Below are 17,927 nucleotides of genomic sequence, written 5' to 3' on the forward strand. Positions count from 1 at the left end.
AGGATTTATGTTGGAGTGAAACACCTAATTCTGACAGGTTTCTATCTTTTATGACTTGCCATTTTTAAGAACTACCCATTACGACAGTTACTATTTTTAGCAAGTTTCCATAGATGGCAGGTTTCTATAAATAGCAGGTTTCGGGTGAAATGAAAAGGGGAATTGAGATTCGTTATTTTATAGGAGATGCGTTGTCAAGTGGAGATTTACGTTCTCATCATCGAACCTTCCCTTTCGGGAGTGGGGACAAAAGTAGGTGTCTACACCTCCCTAGCTACGCCCGAACCGAACAAGAACAAGTCTTTAGGACTCCAAGTGTCGTCCCTCCGTAGATAGTCCACAACACGTCCGGATCCGCCTTAAGCTTGACCAACTAGAATCGCCCTTAAGGTAGTATGAAATTCGGCTATTATGGGGCAAGAGAGTGACTGATTTTTCTTGAAAATCTTACCTTTGAATACTTCAATTCTCGATGTAAATATGTGACCCTAGGCATCTATTTATAGAGTTTATGGAAAGGAATTATAATCCTATTAGATACCAATTTAGTTTAATTAGAATCCTGTTAAGACTCTTATTAAATAAATCTATCTACTAGGATTAGGATTTAATCGTAGAAAAAATTCTAATAGCCTTAGGATTTTTATTGCACACAACCGTACACGAGCACGAGCACCACCCGCGCAAGCCTTACGGCCCACGCGAGTCTGCACTCGCTCGCAGCCCAATGTCGCAGCCCACTTGATTGCTCCGCGCGCTCCAAGGCCTTGCTGGGCCTGGCGAGGCTTGGTTGTGTGTGATGCATGTGGCTTTGCTGGACGATGGCCCGACTTTGTGTTGGGCCTTCGTCAAGCAGGCCTCGTGTAACACCCCGACAATTCTCTCTTTTCTAAAATAACTTTTAAATATAAAACGTAGAGAATTATCAAGGCATTATCGCCCGTGTGAAAACGTAACGGCTTATTCAGAATTTTGCAGCGGAAAACATAAAACTAACTGTAGGTTTATAAATAATCATTTTCAGAATAAATCCCAAAAACCAATCAACGAAAAACAAAGTTAATGTTACTAATTCAATAAGTTTTAGAGTCCACTTAAACAAACCAAATCCAACTTAGAAAATCAAATGAACTACAAGCTCTCTAATCCCGATCCCAATGATGCATCATCTTCAAACCTGTAGATGGGCAACGCTTATTGATCCTTAGAGACTGCTCACCAAAGATGGGTCATCACAGGATCAATAAGGCATAGCCATGATCATCACACACAAACAAAGCACGTAATCAGCAAAGCTGAGTACTACATACTAAAACAATAATAATCCTAACATGATACTATTAAACGATCAATCCTAACATGACACTAATGAACATACATAAGGGCAGACAAAGCATGATAATCTGACAACCATACTTAACTAGACTAGGCTAGACTGGGCTAGACTTTTATAACAATAATATTATTTTAATTTAAATAGGCAATGGACCGAGTTTTCTAGCTAGAAGTCTTCACTAAGGAAGACGAGGTACGGGCGCGACTCCGTAACCTCGGTGACCTGCGATATCGAGGAACGTTTGACTAAAAATAGGACGCGGTGATCAATCCGGTCCGAATGAAAGGCCATGGGCTACCACCATGAACCCCAACTCCTGTTTGTCCGTCACTTTAGACGTGCACAGTCTAAAGCTATTGCTACTCAGTTTCACTTTACATGATTTACAAATTGACACCCTGTTATGACTCAACAATCACATAAGGCATGCAACTCACATTTATTTACAACTGTTTTTATCTTGGAATTGAGTAAGTGAACACAAAGGCATCAAACAAGACTCATTCCAATTAACTCCAATCTTTTCTTTAATACTGATCAACCCCTGTATATGGGTATAAGGTTTCAACTTACTAAATAAGGTCCTCCGCCCTCATAAAGTAGTGAAAAGCTAAAAGGGAACAACAATCAACTGATCTGAATTATATACTAAGTAATCTAGTGTTCCCAATCAAACATGTTTGCATCAATCTTCCATACTAACATGTTATAATCCTCAAAATGCAATATAAGTTTAATATGTTCATCCAACAGTATCAAACATGCAATTTCAACCTGACTAAGTTCATCAACAACATTAACATAACCAAGTTCATCAACAATTCAACATGGTTTCAACAATTAGCACACATTCCAAGCACACATGTATGTACGTACCTTGTGTAAACAAACAGCGAGACCACTTTAATAATTCAAAAGTCGCCTACGGAGAATTCTCCACCTAACAACAACCAATAAAATTCTCCAATCAATTCTCTAACAATTTACAGCAACACTAACGTACTCTAAACACATCCCAAACGTATTTAGAACATTCTCCAATATAGAAACTTAACTAATTAACCTCCAAGCATAATAATAATAATTATATTAAGGATCCCAAATCTTAAACTCCAATAAACTTCCCTTTTTAAATTTCCAGCAATCTAAAATAATTAAAAACTTGCTCAAAATATATTCAACATCTTTAAAATCATAAAAATAATAACTTTAATAATATATAATTGTTCTATTATGATTTAAAGCCATTAAAACCTCAAAAGTCACATTTTACTACTTAAAGGCACTAATTTAACCAATATAATATAATCTGAAAATTAGTAACTTTATTATATAATTCGTATAATCTGAAATCTATAATTTAAATCATAAAAACTATAACTTTCATTCAAGAAAACATAATTCGAATTAATAAAACATGATTAAACCCTAATTTATATTTTAATCAACCAAAACTGAAAATAATTAGTTTATAATATCAACACCAAATCTGAAAATCATATTCAAACCATAAAGATTATAAATTTAATTCAAGAACATAATTAGAATTAATCAACATAATTAAAACATTTAATTAACTTAGGGTTTAAGAAAATCAACCAAAAAAGAGACAAAAGGGTGGATGGCCGGCGTTAGGGCAGGCGCGGCAGCGAGTGGGCGGCGAGGTGGGGCACAGCGGCGCACGGTGGTTGAGTGTGGCTGCCGCAACAATGAAAACGAGTGAGAGGGAAGCAAGCACGAAACAAAACAGAGGAGGCCAGGGGGGGACGAAAAAGAGAAAGAAACACGGGGAGGAGAGAGAGTCTTACCGACGATGGAGACCGGTGTCGGGTGGTGGCTTGGTCGCCGGCAGGAAACAATGGTGGCAGCTGTGAGAACCGAAACAGATGAGGAGGAGAAGGACAAGAATTTCGAAAGAAGAAACAAAGGGGAGAGGGGAGTTACCGGCGACGACGGTGAGAGCAAGGCGGCGCGGCAAGAACAACCACGAGTCCGCGAGCAGGTGGTGGTGGTGCGCTGCTGGTGGTGGCTGAGCAAAGAGAGGAGCAGGGAGGAGGATCGTGAAAAGGGAAGGAGAGTTTGAGATTTTTTTTTTTTTTTTCTATATCACGTGAAGTTGAGGGAGTGTTTCACATGGGATTGAACAAGGGTGAAGGATTATGGGTTATTTGTTTTGGGCTTTATTAATATGGGCTAGGATTAGAATTGAGTTCGTTTTAGTCCAAAATCGATTAGGATTGATTTCCAAGTTCAAATGTGTTTTCGTAATTCAAATTCTTTTCAACATAAAATTCTAAATTATTTTTGATTTCATAAATCGTTGAAATATTTAAAACGTATAAATAAATATTCATTAATTACATTTTAATTTCTAAAATTCGTAAATTCTATTTAAATATAATTAACTATATGTTAAATATATTAATAAATTTTATAAAATTACGGGGGATTACAATCTACCCCTCTTAAAAGAAGTTTCGTCCCGAAACTTGACACGAAAATTCACCCATTTTTCAAAGGTTTTCAACTTATTCTTACTCGAGAAATACTCTGTGCCACTCTTGTGCACTCTTTTGCCAACTAAAAGTTACTTGTAATATTCAAGAACACATTTTCTTATGCGGAGAATCTATTTACTTTCATCAACATGTATAAGTTGCTAAAAATAAGCATAAAATGCATAAAAATACCATAAAAATAGGTAAAAAGCGCGAATTTCTATCGCATTCTACCCCCTTTAAAGAAAACGAGTTACGCCCTCGTAACTCATCTCAGGGAATGACTTTGGATATTTCTACTTCAACGAATCATGCCCCTAAAGCTATATTTCCACTAAAATCGTAGCAAGTGGGATTTCTACACTTTTTTTTTTTCCACACAATTCCTCAACAGGTGCCATCTTAAAGCTTGCATAGTAACTATTGTTGCAAGAAATTCAATAGACCCTAGGTGGTTTTCCCAATTACCCTTAAAGTCAATAACACAGGTTTTCAACATAAATTCCGTTAGTAATCTCAATCTGTCTATTGGTTGCAGGGTGGAAGGCAATATTCACTTTCAATGTTGTCCCCCAAGATTCAACTGGACCTTATTGCCAAAATTTCAGACTTTTGTTCTCGGTAAGGATCTTACATGCTGCCCTATAAAGGTAATGCCTCCAAATATTCATAGATAACACCATAACAGCTAACTCTAAGTCATGGGTTTGGTAGTTAGCCTTATAAGGTTTCAATTGACGCGACAACCACTAAATCTAGAAAGCTTCCTCCATTTCTCACTTCACTTGAATTTCGATTCCTTTTTCAACAAGTTGGTCATTGGTTTTGCTTACTTCGAAAACTCTTTCACAACTTCCTATAATAGTCGTCTAGGCTTAGAGAACTTCCAATATCGGACACGTTCTTTGGAGTAGGTCACTCACTCACATCTTGAATCTTAGCAGGATCTACAGAGACTCTTTCTGGTCAACTTTTCCTTTTTACCAAACCTCCTTATGTCATAACTCTTGGTCTTAACTCTTAGCACTTCCACCAATTCATACATTCCCATCTTTTCAAGACAACAAATGATTTCTAACGATCCTGGACCACTCGAATCTTCTCTTAATTTTATTCCCTTAAGTAACGTAGTTTTCAATCAATTTAGTCTTCACTTTTCCGTCGATGTTACTTATACACACATGACTTCAAGATCCGTATACTTAATTCATATAAAATAAATTCTTTCTAAGCGTCTCCAATATAATCCCCAAGTGTTTGTCATGCTCTTTCTCATTCCTTGAGTAAATCAGGATATCATCAATATAATAACGAACTTAATTCGGAATTCGTGGAAAATCTTATTCATCACATCCATAATTATGGCAGGTGCATTGTTTAACCCAAAAGACATTATTATAAACCCATAATGACAATAACGAGTCCTAATGAGGTCTTAGGCCCTTATCAGTTATCCTTAATTGGTGATACTTCGAACACAAATCAATCTTCGAGAACACACTCGCCCAATTCAATTGATCCAATATTTCATCTCTCCTATGCAAAGGATACATGTTCTTGATGGTGATTAATTTCCTAAAATCAATGCATAATTCGATACTCTTATCTTTCTCCTTAACAAACAACGCAGGAGCTCCCCACGGTGATGCACTAGGCCTAATATACCCCTTAACGAAACAACTCTTGCAATTGTGTCTTAATTTGCTCATTTCGAGAGGTGTCATTCTATATGGTGCTTTAGTTATAGGTGTCGTTCCAGGAACTAAGTTTATAGTGGACTCAAAGGCTCCAACAGGTAACATACTTGCAATTTCACTCGGAAACACATCAATGAATCCACTCACAATGGCAACATCTTCTATTTTGACTCCAAGTTCTTTATTCACCTCTCACACACTACAGAAAAATAGTTCACGCTCCCTATTCATCAATTTCCTCACTCGCATTACAGAAATAACCAAAGGTTCTTGGACTACCCAAAACATCTATACGAGGTCAATCTTCCAATATGGTTCCTTACATTTACTTTCTGAATTTCACAGTACGTCTATCTTAGCCTTGTACAAACTTAGTCAATTCCATCCTAAGGTTTATGAATTCTTGTGCCTTTTGCTTTCTCATAAAAGGAGTTTTCTTAAGGCAGTAACAAATGAATCCCAATTGAATCTCTCAACAATGCTAAGTCTAACCCCATTTTCTCTCCACCACAAATCAGCTTCATCTTCCAAGTATAGTACAACTTGACCCACTCTCATGTTCTCAAGACAGTTCACATCCCCAAACAGTTTCTCAAACTCTCTAACCTAGTTCTCTAAAAAGGTAGGATCAGCTTTCCCCTTAAAGTATGGTGGCTTAACTTTGGTTAGTCTCTCAAACATGTCCCCAGTAGAATCAGGATGCTCAGTTCTCTCTACAGCCAGTCTCCCCGCCAAAAGGCGAATAGCAGCAACTAACTCACTATTGCTTGACATTCTAGTGTGCGACCTAAAATTAATTACTCTACGATACATAACTCATATGTCCCCTCTACGAAAGAAATTTAGATTTGATCATAGAGATCGCATCAACAAACACTTATTCGAGAATGTACACCAATAATAAAGCAATCATCGTCACTCATTCAAGAAAATATCCCCATCAAGGACATACAATTTGAAAACCAATGAATGAAAGTTCAATCACAACAAATAAGTAATAATATTCCCATTCGCGTGCCCAAAATAAACTCTTGATCATTTGGATTATCAATAATCTAACTCTATTCCTCAAAAGAATGTTAATAACAATTTCTAAACCATAATAACGCACTTGTCCTCAAATTAACATAAAGGTTCTACGACACAAACATAAACTATTGTTGGCGAATAATGGAATTCTCAAACTGGAAATGAATACTTTAACTTCTATTGCTAACTCTATAAAGGTTTATTACATCCTTGAAAATAATAAAGAACATTTCAAACTTCAATAAACTTTAACTTTAAACTGTTGTAGCTTTGCTACTTATTCTTTAAAACATAAAAGAGCTAATTAACTATTTATGACTTCAAAATATTTGTGGCCTCTTGCCTATCCATTGCTCCTGAAACTTGCGGAGTGAAATTTAGATCTCAAGATCATCAAACTCTTCCCCAGGGTCTTCATCTTCTTCCATATTTTCATCTTGATTAGGCTCATTTGCCACCTCCTGTTCACTTTCGAGCTTTGCATCTGAATCACTAGAAATTTCAATGGTTGGCTCATGGGCCACTAGGTTAGGATTCTCTGCCTCAACACCTACATTCTCATTCTCCACAGCTACATCATTTTCCTCTAGGTCATTATTTACACTTACTCCCATAGGTTCTTCTGTAACTGCATCTCCAACATGACTCCCTACGATTTTACCGTCTCTAAACCCACTTTCTGCCGCCTCAATAATGGTGGTTAGAATTTCTGAATCATATTTCCATCTACCATCCCAAGTCTCATACTTAGCCAAGTTTGGAGTTCCATTATCAGAATGCATGTCTTTAAACTTTTCCTTGAGTTCTAGGTATGGAAATTTGTTAGGTAAGCAATTAATAATAGTGGCTGCTATCGTATCCTTTCTCATTAAGATAGGTTGCCCTAGAACTTTAGCATGATATTCGCATCCAAACACAATTTTCTTCACGTAAATATCAGGGGTTTCTATATCAAGTTTCTCGAATGATCCTATGTTGGTGTACTTGGAAAGAAATATTTTATTCCTGAAATAAACAATTCCATGTCTCACTAACGATTTTCCAACCAAATCATAAACAAAGTTCAATAACGCAATAAGTTTGGTGGAAGCAAACAATTCTTTATGCACATTTAAATGTAACACTTAAACAATTAGTACACGCACGTTCATAACAATCAACTTCTTATCATTGACTAGCTACTAATGCACATATAATTCTATCTTATATGCCCTTCTTATACTACCCATCTCTCATAAACTAAAGCATTGAAATAATTTAATTAACAAAGTAAAATGACGATAATATAAGAAAATTATAACATAGAATAATAACATGAATAAAAATATAAAATAAATAAAGTAAAATAAATTAAGGAAATGCGTAGCGAATAAATTAGAAAGTAAAGTTATTAATTCGAAAAAGATTTATATTTTCTAATAACGAATTCTAACTCTTGAAACAACTAAAAAAAAAATTGAACTTCTTTAAAAAAAAACGTACTCATTTTTTTTTGTTTTTTTTTTTTTTTTGAATAATAAATAATAAGAAAAATATAAATGTCGAAAGTATCACTTTAACTTTAATAATAATTTGATTTCGAACTTAAATAAGAAATATTATGTTCTTTCAAACAAGATAAAAGGAAATCGGCCCCCGAAAAAAAAATACCAATTTTTGAACACTATAGTATGTAGGAGCTCGATTGTAAGAAATTTATTTTAAATAACTAGATAGTTAGGCGCCTAAAATTTATTAACGTAAAACCTTAGCTTCTAGATACCACTTTGTAACACCCCGACAATTCTCTCTTTTCTAAAATAACTTTTAAATATAAAACGTAGAGAATTATCAAGGCATTATCGCCCGTGTGAAAACGTAACGGCTTATTCAGAATTTTGCAGCGGAAAACATAAAACTAACTGTAGACGAGGTACGGGTTTTCTAGCTAGAAGTCTTCACTAAGGACTAACCTAAGGACCGAGTTTTCTAGCTAGAAGTCTTCACTAAGGAAGACGAGGTACGGGCGCGACTCCGTAACCTCGGTGACCTGCGATATCGAGGAACGTTTGACTAAAAATAGGACGCGGTGATCAATCCGGTCCGAATGAAAGGCCATGGGCTACCACCATGAACCCCAACTCCTGTTTGTCCGTCACTTTAGACGTGCACAGTCTAAAGCTATTGCTACTCAGTTTCACTTTACATGATTTACAAATTGACACCCTGTTATGACTCAACAATCACATAAGGCATGCAACTCACATTTATTTACAACTGTTTTTATCTTGGAATTGAGTAAGTGAACACAAAGGCATCAAACAAGACTCATTCCAATTAACTCCAATCTTTTCTTTAATACTGATCAACCCCTGTATATGGGTATAAGGTTTCAACTTACTAAATAAGGTCCTCCGCCCTCATAAAGTAGTGAAAAGCTAAAAGGGAACAACAATCAACTGATCTGAATTATATACTAAGTAATCTAGTGTTCCCAATCAAACATGTTTGCATCAATCTTCCATACTAACATGTTATAATCCTCAAAATGCAATATAAGTTTAATATGTTCATCCAACAGTATCAAACATGCAATTTCAACCTGACTAAGTTCATCAACAACATTAACATAACCAAGTTCATCAACAATTCAACATGGTTTCAACAATTAGCACACATTCCAAGCACACATGTATGTACGGAGAATTCTCCACCTAACAACAACCAATAAAATTCTCCAATCAATTCTCTAACAATTTACAGCAACACTAACGTACTCTAAACACATCCCAAACGTATTTAGAACATTCTCCAATATAGAAACTTAACTAATTAACCTCCAAGCATAATAATAATAATTATATTAAGGATCCCAAATCTTAAACTCCAATAAACTTCCCTTTTTAAATTTCCAGCAATCTAAAATAATTAAAAACTTGCTCAAAATATATTCAACATCTTTAAAATCATAAAAATAATAACTTTAATAATATATAATTGTTCTATTATGATTTAAAGCCATTAAAACCTCAAAAGTCACATTTTACTACTTAAAGGCACTAATTTAACCAATATAATATAATCTGAAAATTAGTAACTTTATTATATAATTCGTATAATCTGAAATCTATAATTTAAATCATAAAAACTATAACTTTCATTCAAGAAAACATAATTCGAATTAATAAAACATGATTAAACCCTAATTTATATTTTAATCAACCAAAACTGAAAATAATTAGTTTATAATATCAACACCAAATCTGAAAATCATATTCAAACCATAAAGATTATAAATTTAATTCAAGAACATAATTAGAATTAATCAACATAATTAAAACATTTAATTAACTTAGGGTTTAAGAAAATCAACCAAAAAAGAGACAAAAGGGTGGATGGCCGGCGTTAGGGCAGGCGCGGCAGCGAGTGGGCGGCGAGGTGGGGCACAGCGGCGCACGGTGGTTGAGTGTGGCTGCCGCAACAATGAAAACGAGTGAGAGGGAAGCAAGCACGAAACAAAACAGAGGAGGCCAGGGGGGGACGAAAAAGAGAAAGAAACACGGGGAGGAGAGAGAGTCTTACCGACGATGGAGACCGGTGTCGGGTGGTGGCTTGGTCGCCGGCAGGAAACAATGGTGGCAGCTGTGAGAACCGAAACAGATGAGGAGGAGAAGGACAAGAATTTCGAAAGAAGAAACAAAGGGGAGAGGGGAGTTACCGGCGACGACGGTGAGAGCAAGGCGGCGCGGCAAGAACAACCACGAGTCCGCGAGCAGGTGGTGGTGGTGCGCTGCTGGTGGTGGCTGAGCAAAGAGAGGAGCAGGGAGGAGGATCGTGAAAAGGGAAGGAGAGTTTGAGATTTTTTTTTTTTTTTTCTATATCACGTGAAGTTGAGGGAGTGTTTCACATGGGATTGAACAAGGGTGAAGGATTATGGGTTATTTGTTTTGGGCTTTATTAATATGGGCTAGGATTAGAATTGAGTTCGTTTTAGTCCAAAATCGATTAGGATTGATTTCCAAGTTCAAATGTGTTTTCGTAATTCAAATTCTTTTCAACATAAAATTCTAAATTATTTTTGATTTCATAAATCGTTGAAATATTTAAAACGTATAAATAAATATTCATTAATTACATTTTAATTTCTAAAATTCGTAAATTCTATTTAAATATAATTAACTATATGTTAAATATATTAATAAATTTTATAAAATTACGGGGGATTACACCTCGTCCGATGCTAATTCGTACGATACGCTTCTGATTAAATTCTCGATTCCGGAATTCATTTTCGATACGAACAATATTTAATATTTCCGATTCCGGAATTAATTTTCGTTTCGAACAAATATTTAATATTTCCGTTTCCGGAATTATTTTCCGATTTTGATAATATTTCCGATTCTGACAATGTTTCCGTTTCCGGCAATATTTCCGATTCCGGCAATATTTCCATTTCCAATAATATTTTCCGATACGTACCATGTTTCCGTTTCCGGCAACATCTACGACTTGGATAATATTTATATTTCCATTACGATCCATATTTCCGTTTTCGGCAATATCATCGTTTCCGGAGTATTCACTTGCTTGCCTTTGACGATCTCAGCTCCCACTGAAACCAAGATCCGTCGATTCCGAATATCCATAGATGGAGTATTTAATGCCATTAAATACTTGATCCGTTTACGTACTATTTGTGTGACTCTACGGGTTCAGTCAAGAGTAAGCTGTGGATTAATATCATTAATTCCACTTGAACTGAAGCGGTCTCTAGCTAGGCATTCAGCTCACTTGATCTCACTGAATTATTAACTTGTTAATTAATACTGAACCGCATTTATTAGACTTATCATTAAATGCAGACCCAGGGCATTATTTCCTTCACCAGGGACTTGCTCGGCCCTGTTGTTGACTTGTCTGATGATGATGCTCACGCTTCCGTGAAGGTGATTGTGGAGGCTATCTGTGGTAGGGGTGTGTCCGCGGAGCAGAGGGTTAGGCTCTTCCTCCTAGCCTTGGTGATCAGAGTGATGGCCCCGAGTAGGAACAGTTGGGTGCACATCAAATTCTTGTCCGCTTTGCGGGACTTGGGAGCTGTTTCGAGCTATAACTGGGGTGGCTTGGCATACATCCACCTTTTGTAAGAGATAAAGCGGGCCTCCCAGACTGCACTGGGGAATGACCCGAGCATGGCTGCTCTATGGAGCGTGCTGGAGGTATTTGAGACTCCTTGTACTTTGCACTTTGTACTTGTATGCTTGTATTTTGAACTTGACTGATGCTTTGCTTGTTCCTTGAAAGATTTGGATCTATGAGCACTTTCCGACTTTGGCGCCGGAGCGTACTAGAGATGCGGCTTACCCGTATGCTGCCTCTTGGATAGGAGCGGTGCGCGTGGGTGCGTCTTTGGCGGCTTCTCGCAGAGCTTGGAGAGTTCTATCCGCGGAAGATGTAATCTTTTGTACTGTTTTGCTCTCTTGTATTTGTATTTGTACTGTTGTCTGAGTTGTTTGCTTTGCAGGTGGTATGGCGTCCTTTTGCCAACGCGGTTGTACCTGTCTCGGCTGCTCGTGCCCATTTCCTGTCTGGGCGGCGGGTTTTGCTTCCAGGGGTGTACCTCCATATGTGGTATCTGGGGGAGCGAGTGTCCCTTCAACACCATTCGGGGGATAGGCTTGTCCCCAAGGATCCACCGGAGTCCATACTGGCTCTGGATGAAGATCTTGCCCGGCTCTATGCGGAGGCTAGGGGTGAGGATGTTTGCCGCTCTTGGAGGGAGTTTGTACACATGAAGGGGAGATATGACGACTTCCTGAGGAGGCTGGCTTCACCAGTACGCTTCGTACTGCCGGTGAGCTTTGAACCTTGTATCTTGTATCCTTGTATTCTTGTATTCTTGTATTGATTGCATGATTGTATGATTGTATGATTGTATGTAGGAGGAGGAGGTTGATCCCGGGGACATTCCTCATGCTGATAGGATCCTCCACTATGAGAACTCGGACGGGGAAGAGGTGGTGGAGACCATTCCTTTGGCTTCTCCTCCGCACCGGAAATCATATGATGCTGTACCTGAGCATTACGCCCCTGTAAGTACTGTTGCATTTTTGAAACTGTTTGTAACTTTGTACGGGAAAACTGATCTTGAATTTTGTATGTAGGCGTCTCGAGTGAGAGTGCGTCGCTGGATGCTCTTGCTTGATTCTTGGAAGAGACAGTGTGCCAAGCTGACCCAGAAGCTTTGTGGCCGGAACAGAGAGGTATCTCACTTGATCTTGAAACTTGTATACTGGAAATTCAAACCGGGAAATTGATTCCTGAAATTGTATTTTGTATAGGAGCGTCGTCGAGACCGTAGAGATTCCGTTGACAGAGAGCCTCAGGCGGAGACGTCCTTGGGACAGGAGGGACCGAGCTTAGAGCTGGGACAGGGGTCCGGTGCTGGTGCTCATCAGAGGCATTCTGATGCTGAGCGGGGAGCTTCCCCTTTTGTACATGTTGATCCCACCAGGCATTCATTTGGAGGTGCTAGCGATTCACGGGCCTTTGTTCCTCCTTCCGGTTACTACTTCGGAGGAAGTGGCCCTCAGCCTTGGGGTGCAGGTTCATGGGCTTGCTATGCGGAGATGGAGAGGATGCGTCAGACTCAGATGTTTGGGTCATACCCGTATATGCCGATGCCGCTGCCTTATCAGTATTCCTCTCCTCAGCAGGGAGTTCATCCCTCCACTAGCACACTTCGTATCTCGGAGGAGGATCCTAGTACCCCTGGGACGGAGCTGGATCGGGAGCTGGAGCGCCTTAGGAGGCGTAACAGGGACAAGGCACCCGTGATTGATGTCTCTGCTGGTGATGATTCAGACTGACCCTGCATGGTAGCGAGTTCCAGCTTGCCTGGGTTGATTTTGTATAGGCTGGATTGTATTGTATTTGTATGGCTTGACACTTGAATTTTGTATGGTTGAATTGGCTTTGAACTTGAATTGGTTTGAAGTTTTTCGAAGATTGGCTTTGTATGTTTGAATGCTTGAGATTGTATGCGTTGTGTGTGCCTTGAAATTTTGTAGCTATATGCATGCATGATAAATTTGCAAAAAATTTGGAAAAAAAAAATTGCCCATTTTTTCGGGTGTATATATACCCACTATAAGCCCCCACTTTGACTGAGGTTTTTTGGTTAGGAAAAGCGCAAGTCAAAGTATATTCAACTCTTGCTATGCATATGCAGACTCGAATTAGGACGCCGACCTAGGACTAGAATGCTTGAATTTTGAAATGACCCGAAATCTGCCCGAAGCGTTGATCCGGACTGCTTGAAGTTGCGCGGTTTGCGGCTTTGGAAACTTGAATAATGGAGGTTGTACTCTGCTGTCCGAAGCACTAAAGAGTGTGTAATCGGAGTCATAAGAGAGGACGGTGGCCTCGTCCTTAGATGCAGGCCCCTGCGCCTGGCGCAGGCTTGGCGCCTGGCGCTTGTTGGCTGTCGTGCAAGCCGACTCTTGTATAAATAGGGAGGTTGTCGAATTCTTTTTTGTATCAATCCTTCCCTACTATCATTGCATACTGCTTCCTCTCGAAAAGAAAAGGAAATATGGCTGTGTCCTTTGAGAGTGCCTTGAACTCGTGGCTTGGTTTGCTAGGCAAATTGGAGAAAAGGGAGCTTGATGGAATGCATCTTGGGGTGCTCGTCTCTTTCCGGTTTGTAAAATTGGATTTGCACTTCATTCTTGCTGCTCTGTAGGCTTGGGATCCAAATCATCATGTCTTCCGTTTTGAAAATAATGAGGTATGTCCCCTTCCTGAGGAATTTAGTGCTATATTAGGGTGGCCCTTGATGCTGGAGCCATGCATGCCTAGTGTTGAAGAACACTTTTTCATGTGTTTTGAAAGGTATTTGGGCTTGAAGCCCCCACTTTTGAGTGCTGTTGTATATGGCAGAGGGGTGGATTTGTCCCTCTTTGTCACTTACTTTGCTGGGCTTGATGTTCCCAAAGTATTCCGCCTGAGAGCTTTGAGTTTTTGTATTTTCGCTCGCTTTCTCTTTTCGAAACAGGGGTTTGGCAATGGTGATGCCTCCCTAATAGAAATTGTAGAGCAGTTTGCTAATGGTCGGGACCCAATGCCGCTTGTGATTGGCGAGACATTGATGGGCCTTGATATGCCGAAGTCGGACCCCTCTTCCTTGCCATCGGGAAGTCCGGTGTTACTCCAAGTAAGGGTCTGGAGCTCTCTTGTATGTTGAATTTGTACTTGTATTTGAATTTTGAATGTTGAATTTTGAAATGCGCTTCTTGTATACTCCCCAAGGTTTGGCTTATGGAGAGGCTCATGTTGGTGGCACTACCGGAGAACATGGCGAGCTATAATAGAAAGGGATTCACTGTGTGATGAGTGACATTTATGTCGCTCATAGGGTAGTGATTAGGCAAATATTTGAGTAATTTTATCCTATTTTTAGTATTTTTAATCTTTATTTCCCTTATTTTCTTATTTTGATTATTTATTGCTTAGTTTAGCGTTTTTAGTTATTTTTGTTAGTTTTTAGATCTTAATTTCGTAGTTTATTTTATTTTAATTTATTTTATAATTCCTATCGTTTAATTATTATAGTTTTCGTTATTAATTTTCTATTTCATATTTTATTCTATTTTATTTTCTATTTCTATTTCTTTCTATTATTATTATTATTATTATTATTATTATTATTATTAGATTTCATTATTATTTTTAGATTTCATTATTTGTCTTCATTCTACTTTTATTCGTTTCTCCCCTCGTTTTTTTTTTGTTTTAATTTTGTAGGTTGTATGTGTATGGAGTATCGGAGTAGATGTTTCAAGGGCCGAAATCAGTTGCGTATCACATGGTCAAGAAAAGTCAACTCTGGTTTAAAGAACAATAAGCTACAAAACCAGCCAGCACTCCTATCCTACACCACATCTTCCCTATCCTACACCACATCAATTGTGCCACCTCTGTCCCTGCTGCCAAACACCACCACCATCGCTGCTCCGCCAACAAACACCACCAACATCCCTCCTCTCACTTTCATCTATTCACCAACAACAGTACAACACACAACCAACAACAACAGCAAAAACACAACCCAAATCAATCAAAATCGAACCCCCAAAACAGAGCTAAAAACAGAGTAAATAGGTTCGTTCGAACCTGTATCGGTTCGACCGAACCCGAATTTTAGAAAAGTTACTGTAAGTCCAAGGTTCGGCCGAACCTCCCGTCACTTCGACCAAATCACAGCCGGGTTCGACCGAACCCACATTTAGTTCCACCGAACATTTGAGCGCTTAATTGTTGTACGGATTTAATGAAATTGAGTGGCTGCGATTTGATGATCAATTGAGCTGCGAATTTGGCGGTGTGATTGATGTACAATTGAATTGGATGATGATGATGGACGATGGATGATGCGTGAGATGATAGAAACAGAGCAGCGAGAAGATCGGACGGTGAGGGTGGACGATAATCATGAATGATGCTCGGTGATGGACGGTGGTGATTGATGATGATGGTGGGTGATGAGATGAAGAGAGAAGGAGCAGGAACCAGGCGAAAAATAGAGACGAAGGAAAAGAGGGGACCTGATTTGTTTTGATCTAAAAAAAAGAAAAGCTACGGGGCAAGGGGTTTTGTTTCTACATTTTACTTTCTTTCTCTCTTTTATTTTTATTTCTCTTTTTCCTTTTCTTTTTCTTTTTCTTTTCTTCCTCTTTTTCATTTTCTTATTTCTTTTAATTAATTTCAGATTTAGTTTTCATACTTTTCTTTTTTTTCTCTTTTATTTTGTTTTTAGGCTTAGAGTATAAATAGTCATTTTAGGACCAACTCATTACAATGTAAATACTTAGAACATTTTTTAGGGTTTTAGTTTAGTTTAGCTTTTTGAGAGAGAAAAGTGAGAAATTATCAATGAAATTTGGGGTTTTGATAATCAAGCATGACAAATTGTTCAAGATTTCCACCATTAATCAATGAGAAATTTCTTACTCTCTCTCCTCATTTATTTTTTCATTTATTGCTGGATTTATTTTGTTTTATTTAGTTTAATGGTTCATGTTTAGTTTAATTATCCATGTTTAGATTAGTTATTGTTATTGTTTAGAATCATGTTTTTAGTTGTTAATTTTCATAAATTTTGTGTTTTTATGATTATGGAGTAGTTTATTGATTAGGGTTTGGTGAAAACTCAACATTGATTGGTGATTAGAAATTAGGGATTTTCATGATTAAATTATTACATGTTTAAGCATTTCCGATACATGTTGCATTTAACTTGATCAATTAAGTGTTTCATGATTGTTTGGAGTAGTTTAGTTGGGTTGGAAAGGGATTAAAGACCTAAACTTGACTATTTGGTTGAATTGGGACTTTGATTTACCCCGGGTATGATAGGGTAGAACGGGAGTTCATCCTTGATGCTTAGGAAAATTGCTCGCAAGTCGGGAGATAGTTGGAGCTATTTGTGAAATCAACGCTTATCATGTAGTGCTTGTGAATCTTCCCCGTTTTCAATTCTTTTATGTCCATTCCATGATTTGTTGTTGTGCGACCCATTCCCTAATCTCGTTTACTTTTGATTTCTTAGTTTAGTTTTATTAGTTCTATTCGATTAGTGAAATTCCAAAACCCCGTTCCGACCTAGCTTATTGTTTGATTAGCATAGATTAGCGCACCTTAGTCCTTGTGAATTCCGACCCTTGCTTACCGCTTTACTTGTGTTTAGTGGTTAGTTTAGGTAATTTGTTTGATTAGGAGAGACTAGTAACGACCTAGTTTTCCCCTTGATCACTGTGCGACCCACATTGTATGGCCGGCTTTCATTGGATGAGTGGCGGTGTGCATTCTCTGGGATTGAATCTTGTATAAAGTGGGTAGTTCCTTGGTGGGGTATTGCTGCTATGAGACATGCCCCTGGTTCTAGTGCTTTGAGGGTGCCAAGCCTCACAATGCTAGTCTTCTACTCGCCTGCTCGAGTGATGAGACAATATGGCTTGAAACAGGAGATCCCGGACTGTACTTAAGAGAACCCGAAACCTGTTGTCCTGAATGCGAGTCGACTTGAAGTTTGGAGGCGGTATTGGGTTGCCAAAGCATTCTTGAGTATCCAGTTCCCACCTGAGTGTTAGGTTATGATACATATGACAATTCATAAATCATGCGGAAAAACCATAAAGCCAGGAAAGCATATTATTTACACATAATCATTTAGCATAGTTTAGATGCATACTCTTTGTTGCGTGCCTTCCCTAGCTGCGCCCGAACCGAACAAGAACAAGTCTTTAGGACTCCAAGTGTCGTCCCTCCGTAGATAGTCCACAACACGTCCGGATCCGCCTTAAGCTTGACCAACTAGGATCGCCCTTA

General features: G+C 38.3%; 2 long non-coding RNA genes across 2 annotated transcripts; both read right to left on the reverse strand.

Annotated features, from left to right (window-relative positions):
• Positions 1 to 925: 925 nt before the first annotated feature.
• On the reverse strand, positions 926 to 3,776 carry LOC110803288 (uncharacterized). The gene is made up of 5 exons (XR_008922011.1): positions 3,281 to 3,776; positions 3,145 to 3,204; positions 2,936 to 3,034; positions 2,213 to 2,276; positions 926 to 1,211 (listed from the first exon to the last, which is right to left on the reverse strand). It is a non-coding gene; the product is annotated as an uncharacterized lncRNA (long non-coding RNA).
• A 5,461-nt stretch (positions 3,777 to 9,237) lies between these two features.
• LOC130461948 (uncharacterized) lies at positions 9,238 to 10,753 on the reverse strand. The gene is made up of 4 exons (XR_008922012.1): positions 10,258 to 10,753; positions 10,122 to 10,181; positions 9,913 to 10,011; positions 9,238 to 9,253 (listed from the first exon to the last, which is right to left on the reverse strand). It is a non-coding gene; the product is annotated as an uncharacterized lncRNA (long non-coding RNA).
• Between the last annotated feature and the right edge of the window lie 7,174 nt (positions 10,754 to 17,927).

Source organism: Spinacia oleracea, chromosome 5, assembly GCF_020520425.1.
Source record: "Spinacia oleracea cultivar Varoflay chromosome 5, BTI_SOV_V1, whole genome shotgun sequence".
Classification (NCBI taxonomy): domain Eukaryota; kingdom Viridiplantae; phylum Streptophyta; class Magnoliopsida; order Caryophyllales; family Amaranthaceae; genus Spinacia; species Spinacia oleracea.